We start from the raw sequence: 12,729 nt of genomic DNA on the forward strand, positions 1-12,729 counted from the left end.
ACAAAACGGGGAAGAGCAGCGCCCAGAAACCCCGCGCCAGCCAATCTGCAGGCGCCTCCCCGCCCGTCCTGGTTAACTTCGGGCTGCTTTCTCCTTTCCCTTTCACCCTAAATCAGACTTAGAAAGAAATGTAAGAATTAGTCCATTGTTTCCTTTTTACGTATTGGAAAACCAAGACCCACGGAGAATGAGCTTGGGTTGTTCAGTGCCGGCCCGGTGCTCCGTGACTGAACAACTATGGGAAACTGGTCCCAGACAACTAACAAAACCTGGACGGCTGATCAGAGCCTAGCGAGTCACTGCAGTGGGGAAACCAGAACCTTCCCTTCCAGCATTCACTGGATCCATCCCTATGCCTAGGAGCGCGGAGATGCCCGAGGAACACTTGTGGAGTTGCCGCCTGGCTCCCCTTCTCCATTCTCGGTTTCCTTCTGCTTTGGTCCTCATGTTGATTTCTCATATTTTGGCATTTCTGAGTAGAGAGGCTTTGAATAATCAGAACATTTCTTTCAGAAATCTCTAAATTAAAAAAAAAAAATTCTTACAGTTGGGTTCTGTGAATGTTCTTGAGTAAATCGCTAAACCTAATGAAATTGTGTATAAAATTTTTGTCTGTGTGCCTGTGTCATCAAACCCTGAAAGGATAATTTTCCCAGCCACTATTAACATGCTGCACTTAGCTTTTGTGTTTCCCCCCCAACTGTCCTTTGCAGTCAGTGATCTCTCAGGCAGTGATCTCTGCCGTGCTGAGCACAGTAGGCAGTTAACACGGAGTAACCATGACTTCTAGGTCCTCTACTGACGAGCATTACTCTTTTTTTTTTTTTTTTTTTGTAGATTTGCATTTTTAAAATTACTGCAACAGTGATAGACACTTATAAAAAAGTCAAATATTTTAAAAGTCAACATGGCAAAAAGTGAAAAGTTTCTTCATCCTCAGTTCTATTCCTCAGAATTATGTTCTATTCCTCTAAATTATGAAGTTTCAGACCTCACAAAATCGATCTGCCCCGTTGACTTCCGGAAGCGATTTATGCTCCTAACAAAAGCGCAACAAGGTGCACAAATCTCCCTGAATTTTATTTTGCCCATTACTCCTCCAGCAACAAAGCGTCAGCTTTCTTGTCAGCACAGTCTCACTGAAGTCTGACCTAACTCTTCCGGATTGGAGCAACTAGAAAGTTTATCATCAAGGAGGTATTTAACCACGACTGTAGATACATATTCTGCTCTTATGGTTGGTCCCATGGTGTAATGGTTAGCACTCTGGACTTTGAATCCAGCAATCCGAGTTCGAATCTCGGTGGGACCTTTCAAAGGAGAACGTTTTACAGTTACTGGGTTGGCTTCTGAATGTGGGAGAAACTCGTTCCTCTGCTTCCTGTCGAATTCCCTTTGAAAACACCTTTGTGGCCGCGTACACAGTATTGTAGACGACTCTCCTGTCCAAACATAAGTACCAAACTGTTTCGCTTAGAAGTGATTCAGCTTTCAAAGCGTATCAGATTCACGGATTTGAAGACGAAGAGAAAGACGCTGCTCCTACCGACTCAAGAAAAGCTCCAGCAGCAACGTGGAGACCCAATTCCTGTAACAGAGACAAACGCTTCCTCAAAGTTCCCTAGGTTCGAAGCCCTCCTCGCCGCCACAACCGAATCTTGCGCGTGCAGTTGGCCAAGCCTTGGTCTCGGGCGTGTTATTTCGCTGTGGACCTCGCGCGCCCGGGGTCACTTCTCGCCCCTTTTCCCATCCCATCCCCCAGCTCGTCGAGACAGTTCACCCTCGTCTGCTTTCTCAATTCCCTGGTCCTTCTTAGTCTCCCCACTCACCCCATCTGCAGCGTCTGGAAATCCCCCAAAGCCTGCAGCCCCGGACGGCTCGGGTCCTGGCATCCACGGCGTCTGGCTCTTCAGCCGGAGAGAAAACTCGTCTCCGACCGCACCCGGGCCTCGCTGCGCCGGGAGCTGGCATTCCCAGTTCAGGACCACGCACGGGGAAAGGGCCCTACAACTCGTGTGGGAGATGGGGTAGAACGACCTCTAACCCTAATCCTTCAGCCCCTAGTACCAGGGTGAAAGGGGGGGAATTTCTTGACCGGGTCTTCCCAGACACTGCCAAACATTCCGTCCCAAGCACCCGGGAAACAGTCCCTTGGAGCTGAGGGTCAAAAACAGGAAATGTACCCGCTATCTCGCCTGCCCTGAACTCTGTGTGTAGACCAGGATCGAATTGGAGGCAGAGCTGTTGAAACCAGGAAGGTCCGGGAAGTTCCTGACAGACGCTTGTTTGCCTGTTAGCATGAGGTGGGAAATGTGGGCAAGGTGAGGGAAAGGTGTGCCTTAGAGGACAGAAGGACAGGAACTAAATTAGAAACAAGTATTTGTTTTGTACAAATTAATTTCTTGTATAATGTAAGAGGCAACTTTCAAATCCGATGATTTATTTTCAGATTTCTTTCACATTTTGATTTTTTTCATACAGACCAAAAAACCAAGTCGAATCTTACTTTCACCAAGTCCGTTAAACCATAAAGAATTCATTAGCCCATGTTGTGAATTACCACACAGAGACTCTGTAGCTAAGTTTGCAAAACTTTATGAAAACATTATTTTGACTCCCACGATGTGTGCCTGATGGTACTTCATATGGTCTGTAATGCTGCTAATTGCAGAAGGAAATAACATTTTCTTCTTGCGGTGTTGCCTTAGCTAGTGTGGCCCCACCTTCTTTCCACTTTGTCGATATGAGTGTGATAAGATCTCACCCAAAGTCTTCTCCCTTTTCCAATGGCTTCTACCAGCCTCTTCTACCTGTGTGGGATGCTTATAACCCCAGCCATTCTTCCGATCACCACTATAGCCAGCCTGTGCATAATCATTATGATTGCATCCATCTTCAAGCATTCACTTATCCTAGCTCAAACCAGTAACTCAGACTTTACCCTAAGCCTCTAAATTATGGTAATGGACAAGACCTGATTGGAGATGGTGCCTGCACAACATGACCCAGAAGTGAACAGAAGGCCAGGGAGCAGCTGCTGTGAGGAGGCAGAAGAAGCCCCTGGTACTGGGAGAGGCTGGGAGCATATGTAGATGCTCCCCCTGATGCCTTACAGGTTCTGTGGGTCTCCAATTCCTTTAGAAAGCTGAGGAAATCCTTGTATTTACAAAAACTCCACCCTTGAGCAGACTTCAGTTAGGTTTCTCTGAGCCCTCCTCTCAACTAGTCCCATCCCCAGCTTGTCCAATCCAGTTTCAGCAGAATCCAGTTGAGCCTAGTTTTAGTAAGAATTCTCCTAAGCCAATTCAGTAACAATTCCTCACCTCAAAATCCTATCAAATTTCTCTTTTTCCTCCCTTGATATCTAATCAAGTTCCTCTAGTATTTTCTATCAAATGGTTGTCTTACCCTGACTGCTGGCTATGGATCCCCAGCTGTCCCTAATGTATTTGGATTTGAGTTGACTTAATCTCTCTCCCCTATTGCAATTGGCTGGAATAAAGTCTTCCTTGCCTATTTAACTCCATCTGGTACCATTTTTCTTTGGTAGTTTTAACAAAGAAGGTATAGCCATATCCTGGGAAAACTTCTTTTCCAAAGATGAGATCCCACTAAGGATTCAGAATATGATCAGCTGCAGAGAGATGTGTTCAGAATAGAGGACCAAGCAAATTAATGGTAGCTGACTTCCTGAGGAAATAAAAACAGACTTTTTTTTTATTTTTTGACAAGGATTGCATTGAATCTGTAGATAGTTTTGAGTAGTGTGGACATTTTAACAATATTAATTCTTCCATGAACATGGAATACTGAGGGGAGGCTGAGGGGGGTGGATCACGAGATCAAGAGATAGAGACCATCCTGTCCACAGCATGGTGAAACCCCTTCTCTACTAAAAATACAGAAATTAGCTGCATGTGGTGGCATGTGCCTGTGATCCCAGCTACTGAGGACGCTGAGGCAGGAGAATCGCTTGAACCTGCAAGGCAGAGGTTACAGTGAGCTGAGATTAGGCCACTGCACTCCAACCTGGTGACAGGGCAAGACTCCATTAAAAAAAAAAAAAAAAATCCATATCAAAAAATGTGATACACCACATTAACAAAAATGCAGGATAAAAACTATGTGATTATCTCCATAGATGCAGAAAAAGTATTTGACAAAATTCAACAGTCTGTCATCATAAAAACTCTGAAAAGATTAGGTTTAGAGGAAATGTACTCCAACACAATAAAGGTCATATATAAGCCTACAGTTAACATCATACTCAACAGTGAAAAGTTGTCGGGGGCCGGTGAGAACGGCACGTCTGCCGGGGTCTCTCGACCTGCAAGAGGGTCCCAATACCTGGAAGAGAGAGTGCGCGGAAGAAAAGAAAAGACAGGACAGCTGGAGTCTGGAGGGCTGGCCCTAAAACCAGCAACTTTATTGTACACAGAATTAGTATATAAATCTTTTTCTACCTCATTTTACAGGAACATTCTTTGCCCCACTTCATTTACATAAGCATTCTTAGTCCCATCTCAATTATCAGAACAGATGCCATTATCTTAATAAAGGGAAGAGAGAGCCATCCGGCTACAAGCTTAGGCAGCGGGAAAACACACAATGGGTACAATCAAGTCACACAATGGGTACAATCAAGTCATGGAGGTGGGTCTCATTATCAGGGTGAGGAAACCTATAGTTAAAATGTTAATGATCTATGCAAGTCATCAGAGAGGCGATAGACCCATTAACTTTGCAAATAGCAGTCACAGGAACAAGCACAGGACCCATCAATAGAGGGTAAACAAAGTCATAAAACTAGCCCAGAGCAGGTACTTCAAGAAACAATGCCTAGTAAAACCACACAGCCTTCACCCAGCCTTTTAGGTCAGTGGACCAGAAATAGGCTTCTGCAAACTCAAACTTCTATTAAATCTCTCTTTCACTGGTCTCAACTGCTTCCAGGGGGTGGGAAACGTGTCCGGGCTCAAGCTCCATTATGGCGGGGACACCGAGTGGTCTCAACGCTGGAGCGATCCCCACAAAAAGTTAAATGACTTTCCTCTAAAATTAGGGGCTCAAGCCTGTAATCCCAGCACTTTGGGAGGCCGAGGCGGGTGGATCACGAGGTCAAGAGATCGAGACCATCCTGGTCAACATGGTGAAACCCCATCTCTACTAAAAATACAAAAAATTAGCTGGGCACGGTGGCGCGTGCCTGTAATCCCAGCTACTCAGGAGGGTGAGGCAGGAGAATTGCCTGAACCCAGGAGGCGGAGGTTGCGGTGAGCCGAGATCGCGCCATTGCACTCCAGCCTGGGTAACAAGAGTGAAACTCCGACTCAAAAAAAAAAAAAAAAAAAAAAAAAAAAAATTAGGGGCATAACAAGAATGCCAAGGATGCACATTCTCAACATTTCTTTTCTTTTCTTTTCTTTTTTTTTTTTTTTTTTTTGAGACGGAGTTTCACTCTTGTTACCCAGGCTGGAGTGCAATGGCGCGATCTCGGCTCACCGCAACCTCCGCCTCCTGGGTTCAGGCAATTCTCCTGCCTCACCCTCCTGAGTAGCTGGGATTACAGGCACGCGCCACCGTGCCCAGCTAATTTTTTGTATTTTTAGTAGAGATGGGGTTTCACCATGTTGACCAGGATGGTCTCGATCTCTTGACCTCGTGATCCACCCGCCTCGGCCTCCCAAAGTGCTGGGATTACAGGCGTGAGCCACCGTGCCTGGCTCAACAATTCTTTTTAACATGGTACTGCGAGTCCTAACCAGAGCAATTAGATAAGAGAAAAATATAAAAGTCATCCTAATAGGAAAGGAATTGAAATGAACTCTACTTGCTGATGGCATGATCAGCAAATAGAAAACCTGAAAGATACTACAGAAAAGTTAGAAGTTAGAACTGATAAATTCAGTAAAGTTGCAGGATACAAAATCAACATTAAATAATCAATAGCATTTCAATATAATGACAAAGTGTCTGAAAAGGAAATTTTTTAAAAATCCCATTTACAATAGCAACAAAAATAAAACACTTAGGTGTAAATTTAACAAAAGAGATGAAGGACCTGTACGCTGAAAACTATAAAACTCTGATAAAATGACTAAACCACATATAAATGAAAAGTATTCCATGTTCATGGAAGAATTAATATTGTTAAAATGTCCACACTACTCAAAACTATCTACAGATTCAATGCAATCCTTGTCAAAACTGCAATGTCATATTTGACACGAATAGAAAAAACAATTTTTAAATGTGTATGGAACCACAAAAGACCTCAAATAGCCAAAACAATCTTGAACAAAATGAACAAAGCTGGAAGCCTTACACTCACTACTGATATCCATTATAAAGTGATGGTAATAAGGCATGGTACTGGCATAAAAACAGACACTGACCTTTGAAAGAGAATAGAAAGCCCAGAAATAAACCCATGTATTTATTGTCAATTGATTTTTGACAAAGGTGACAAGAACACAAAATGGAAAAAGGACAGTCTGTTTAATAAACGGTGGTAGGGGCCAGGTGTGGTGGCTCACGCCTGTAATCCCAGCACTTCGAGAGGCCAAGGCGGGTGGATCTCCTGAGGTCAGGAATTCAAGACCGGCCTGGCAAACATGGAGAAACCCTGTCTCTAGTAAAAAATACAAAATTAACTGGGCATGGTGGCGGATGCCTGTAGTTCCATCTACTCAGGAGGCTGAGGTAGGAGAAACACTTGAACCCAGGAGGCAGAGGTTGCGGTGAGCTGAGATCGCACCATTGCACTCCAGCCTGGGCAACAAGAGTGAAACTCCATCTAAAAAAGACATAGTGCTAGGAAAACTGGTTATATACATGAAGAAGAATAAAATTAGCTTTTATCTTATACCATACATAAAAATCAACTCAAAATGGATTAAAATACAAGACTGGAAACTATAAACCTATGTACTAGAAATACACATAAGGGAAAAGCTTCATGCCATTTGTCCGAGCAATTATTATTATTTTTTAACGACTCCGAAGCACAAGCAGCAAAAGCTAAAGCAGACAGATGGGCTGCGCCAGACTAAGAAGTTTCTGCTCTCCAAAGGAAACCACAAAGTGAAGAGACACACTGCAAATGGAAAAACATTTGCAAACCTTATATGTAATAAAAGGTTAATATCCAAAATATATTAGGAATTCCAACAACTAAATAGCAAGAAAACAACCTGATTACAAAAGAGACAAGGGACCTGAACAGACATTTCTCAAAAGAAGATATACAAACAGCGATACATATGGAAAAAATGCTTAACATCACTAAACATTGAAGAAATGAAAATTAAAGCCACAATATCACTTCACACCCATTAGGATAACTTTGTTTTGTTTTGAGATGGAGCCTGGCTCCACTGCCCAGGCTGGAGTGAAGTGGCGATATCATGGCTCACTGCAGCCTCAGCCTCCTGGGCTCAAGTGATCCTCTTACCTTGGCTTTTCAATTAGCTGAGACCACAGCTATGCACCACCACCATGCCCAGCTAGTTTTTCTTTATTTTGTAGAGATGGGCGGTCTCCCTATGTTACCCAGGCTGCTCTCAAACACTTGGGTTTGAACTCCTGGGCCCAAGCAATCCTTCCACCTCGGCCTCCCAACATGTGGGATTACAGGCATGAGCCATCACACACGTAACACTTGTTATCATCTTTCATCTTATCGAAAAGATGAAAGATGATAAGAGTTGACAAAACCATGGAGAAAAAGGCAACTTTCCTACTTCGTTGGTGAAAACATAAAGTAATACAACCATTATGGAAAATAGTATATAGATTCCTCAAAAACTAAAAATTACCTTATGATCCAGCAATCCCACTTCTAGGAATATATCCAAAGGAACCAAAATCAGTATGTCAAATAAATATCTGCACTCTTATGTTCATTGCAGTATTATTCATAATAGCCAAGATACAGAATCAAGCTAAGTGTCCGTCATCAGATGGAGACATAAAGTAGCTGTGCTAGGTAGGACGCAGTGGCTCACGCCTGTAATCCCAGCACTGTGGGAGACCAAGGCGGGCAGATCACCTGAGGTCAGGAGTTTGAGACCAGCCTGGTCAATGCGGTGAAACCCCATTTCTACTAAAAATGCAAAAATCATTCGGGCATGATGGCACATGCTTGCATTCCCAGCTACTTGGGAGGCTGAGGCAGGAGAATCACTTGAACCCAGGAGACGGAGGTTGCAGTGGCTGAGATAGCACCGTTGCACTCCAGCCTGGGCAAGAAGAGCAAAACTCAGTCTCAAAAAAAAAAAAAAATGTGTTATATATACAATGAAATACTATTCAAACTTTAAAAAGAAAGAAATTCTGTTATTTGTCACAATGTAGATGAACCTGGAGAACATTTTGCTAAGAGAAATAGCCAGACGCAAAAAGACAAATACTTCATGATCTCACTTATACATAGAATCTAAAAAAAAAATATTGAACTCATCAAAACAGAAGAAGAATGGTTACCAGATGTTAGAGTATGGGATGGGAGCTGGGAAAGGAATAAAGTTGTTGGTCAAAGTGGTACAAAGTTTCAGATAGACAAGAAGAATGTTTTGAGATAATTTTAAAAGTGAAATTAAATTTAAAAAAATTTGTCCAAGTTTTGAGATGTATACCTGGGAAGATGGAAGATGGAAACTGGACAGGAGCAGTAATCCCATGCCTGTAATCCCAGCACTGTGGCAGGCTGAGGAGAGGGGAATCAAGCCTGGGAGTTCGAGACCAGCCTGGGCAACATGGTGAAACCCCATCTCTACAAAAACAAACACACAAACAAAAAGAGCAGTCCCAGTTACTCCAGAAGCCGAGGTGGGAGGGTCTTGTGAATCTGGGAGGTGGAGGTTGCAGTGAGCCAAGATCACGCCACTGCACTCCAGCCTGGGTGATAAGCGTAAAACTGAGTCTCAAAAAAAAAAAAAAAAAAAAAGGCTGGCGTGGTGGCGTGCGTCTGTAGTCCCAGCTACTTGGGAGGCTGATGCAGGAGAATTGCTTGAACCTGGAGGCAGAGGTTGCCATGAGCTGAGATCAAGCCATTGCCCTCCAGCCTGGGTCAGAAGAGTGGAAACTCTGTCAAGAAAAAAGAAAGAAAGAGAGAGAGAGAGAGAAAGAAAGAAATGGAAGGAAGGGAGGGAAAGAGAGAGAGAGAAAGAAAATTCTAGATGAATGGATGTAATACGTAGATACTTCAGCCAGGTACAAGCCTTAAGACCAAAATAGGAAACGTCTGGATACATTATTAAATCACAGATCCAGGAACAAACACACACACACACACACACACACACACACACACACACACACCCCACACACCCCACTGAGGTCAATGCACTGGATCATGACCGAGGCCCAGAATTCTTCATTCATAACAAACACTTTGGCTCATTCTGATGAAACAGCCCAGAGTAAGGTGAGTAGAACAAGAATTTTAATTATTACTGGCTAAGAGTGTACATTGATAAAATCCTTTTAGAGGGCCATTTGGCAATATCTATAAATATTTCAAATGTGCATATCCTAAGAAGACACAGCAAACTCACTTCTAAAAATTTATATTGCAGTATTACAGATATACACATTCAAAATTTTATTTATGTACATATGAAGTTATTTGTTGCAGCATAGTTTATAATAGCAAAACAGATGGAAAACCCAAATTGCCTAATAGGAGGCTGGTTAAACAATATATGGTAACCTATGCATTGGGATATAATGCACCCTTAAAAAAGAATAAGCTTTCACGTTTTGTGATGACAGGCAAAGCTCTCCAGGATATATTGGGACATATTGGATAGGGAAATGGGGCAGCATAAGGAGCAATGTGTATAGTATGTTGTCATTTGTGATATTTCTTTTTGAGATAAAAATAGAAGGCCGGTCATGGTGGCTCATGCCTGTAATTCTAAAACTTTGGGAGGCCGAGGTGGGTGGATTACCTGAGGTCGGAAGTTCGAGACCAGCCTGACCAATGTGGACAAACTCCATCTCTACTAAAAATACAAAATTAGCCAGGTGTGGTGGCACATGCCTGTAATCCCTGCTACTCGGTAGGCTAAGGCAGGAAAATCTCTTGAACCCGGGAGACAAAGGTTGCTGTGAGCGGAGATTGTGCCATTAGAAGCAGAGTTTGTGGTAAGCCGAGATTGCACCATTGCACTCCAGCCTGGGAAACAAGAGCAAATCTCCATCTCAAAAAAAAAAAAAAAAGAAATATGTATTTTCTGTAACATACATTCAAATGTGCTTAGTATAATCCTGGAAAGAATTAACAACAGTGGCTATCTGTAAAGAATGTAATTAGATGGTTGGGGAATAAGGTTGGGTGCAAAATTTTATATAGCTTTATACTTCTGGAATCATGTGAATACAGTGCCTATTTAAAAACTCAAAAAAATGAAAAATATGTATATTTTCTCCGGAGGCCCATGATGGCAATCACAAGTAGAAACTACTCAATACGGACATTCTTCTCTGTCTTGGTTTTGGAGGCATCTTTAGATCTAACTGGGAATGTTGTGTAGAGTATACTTTTCAGTCACGTCACATCTCTAAGCAGACACAAATCCTCCTCAAAGCTAAGCAGAAAATGATGGCTAAGTTTTTTGTTGGAGGAGGGCCCTTTAAAGTTGGCAAACAGTAAAAATTTCAGTAAGGTTAGAATCAGGCTGAAGATACCTGCAAAACATAGTTTCAATAATTTGTTGTACATATTTATGTGGACCATTTTTATCATTTACTTTAAGTTTATTGGCAATACTTTTTCTAAAGCCCTCAATTACTTCAGTTGCTTCCTCAAAAGAGCTGGAAACTCTACGGAGAACATAAATACTTCTTGCCCTTAAGAAGGTTAGCATCTGGAGGGAAAATGAAACACTACCCAAATGTCTCAGCTGGCTAAGTTAACTTACAAATATGATCAGTGTTGCTGAGGAGGAATGGTCCCCAAGATTCGAGGGACTCTTGTACTCAGAACTGAAAATTAGCAGAGGCCAGTTAAGATACATTTAGTAATTTACCCAATTTCTTGTCAACACTAACTAGGCAGCATTCAGACCCATCCTTTTAGAGGGTTAAATAAAACCTCAGGGAACGACGAGGATGGGATTCGAACCCACGCGTGCAGAGCACAATGGATTAGCAGTCCATCGCCTTAACCACTCGGCCACCTCGTCACATGGTAAATGTGGCAAAGTCATTTTCTTCGTCCGCACAGTTAGTCCTGTAATAATGTGATTTCTAATCACCCTATTTCTGGCTTAATCCTGATGCAATCATAACCACACTCAGAATCGGGCACTTTTAGGTACATTTCGCAGCAACCACAAAAGTGATCAATGGCATCTAGAGTGGCTCAATTACTTGGCACATATCAGACGAACAGATGGAAACAGCTCGCCTAGGCGTTTAACGCGGATCCTCGCTGAACCCCGGAATGAATGCACACAGGATTTCAACCCTGGATTGCTGCCCCGGCTCCAGCCCGCCACTCCGCCTTCTCGCTTTGGAGGGACCGGATTATTCCTTCCGATGGGAACAGCTGCAGGGATTCCAGTTTTCTGGGAGGTGCCAGAAACTAGCAAATAACAAGCAACAGCAAAGCTGCTCTGTGATTCCCTGAAACGTTTTTGCTTCCGCAATATGCCGGGCGGGAAGGAGACGCTTCCCTGTCCCTCCCGTTCTTTCTCTGGGGTTTGGAGTCACTGCATGGCTGCGACGTGCAGCAATGGGTCACAATGCGGTTGGAAACAGGTAGGAAGACGGAAGCTCCCTGATGTGAGCGTTTTCTTTCTGGACTACCTCAGAGAGTTACGCGTGAGAGGATGCAGCGTGGCTGCACGAACACCTAAAGGGTCAGGTGGGGAGACGCCCCCAGCGCAGGCGCCAGCTCGCCGGGGTCGGGTCTGCCGTGCTCACCGTGTGACCCGGGCGGCCACTTCGCCAACTCCACCATGTCCTGCCGCCCGCAGAAGTTTCATCCATCCGGGAAGAAGCGGACTTGGACAATTTCAAATAAATCCAGCGCCGAGGAACCGATCTACTCACCAGGGCGTCTCTGCTTTTCTGTATTCAGTGGGAAATAGTGGAGAAATTATTTCTTGCCCAAATGCTGTTTTTTTGTTTTCTCCCCCTTCCTTTGAAATCTTTACTTCTGTTCAGGCTGAAGGGCCTCTCTTCTCTCCCCACCATGTTCCTTTACCAAATTTCACATTTCCGTCTTCAGCATACAACTAGCCAGCATGGGAAACTGACCTATGACCCCTGGGTTAGAGGACTAAAGATGTATTCATTTAATAATTCAAACAATGGCAGTTATTTATTTAAATGCGGCCAGTTCTTATGATTTCCCCTAAGCCCTGAGTTAAGTCTACTTTTGCTGTTCAAATCCTTTATCCTTCATTTCTTTTGTTCCTCTTTCAGGGTTTCAAGGAATCCTAATTTTATACCAGTGACTTCAAGACCATTTCACAATACAAACTTTGAGGGGAAAAGTTCCCTTGTTAGACTAACAAAGATTTTATTTAGACTATTTTCCCTTCAGTTAGAGGGCAAGCACCATATTCTTTATTCATCATATTACATCTAGTGCATTAGCCTGTAGTAGGCACACCATCCCTATTGTTAAATGAATGAAAAAATATCTAGATTTAAAGAATACAAAAAATCAAAGGACCAAGGGGGACCATTTTCAATTAAGTTTCTTGAGCTAATGTG

At 43.2% G+C, this 12,729-nt stretch overlaps 2 non-coding genes across 2 annotated transcripts; one reads left to right on the forward strand and one right to left on the reverse strand.

Moving 5' to 3' along the window:
- The first annotated feature begins 1,240 nt into the window (after positions 1–1,240).
- TRNAQ-UUG (transfer RNA glutamine (anticodon UUG)) lies at positions 1,241–1,312 on the forward strand. The gene has a single exon. It is a non-coding gene; the product is annotated as a tRNA-Gln (tRNA).
- A 9,795-nt stretch (positions 1,313–11,107) lies between these two features.
- Positions 11,108–11,189, reverse strand: TRNAS-GCU (transfer RNA serine (anticodon GCU)). Its single transcript has one exon. It is a non-coding gene; the product is annotated as a tRNA-Ser (tRNA).
- Positions 11,190–12,729: the final 1,540 nt, after the last annotated feature.

The sequence above is a fragment of the Aotus nancymaae genome, unplaced genomic scaffold (genome assembly GCF_030222135.1).
Source record: "Aotus nancymaae isolate 86718 unplaced genomic scaffold, 86718_ANA_hifiasm-v0.15.2.pri h1tg000051l, whole genome shotgun sequence".
Classification (NCBI taxonomy): Eukaryota; Metazoa; Chordata; class Mammalia; order Primates; family Aotidae; genus Aotus; species Aotus nancymaae.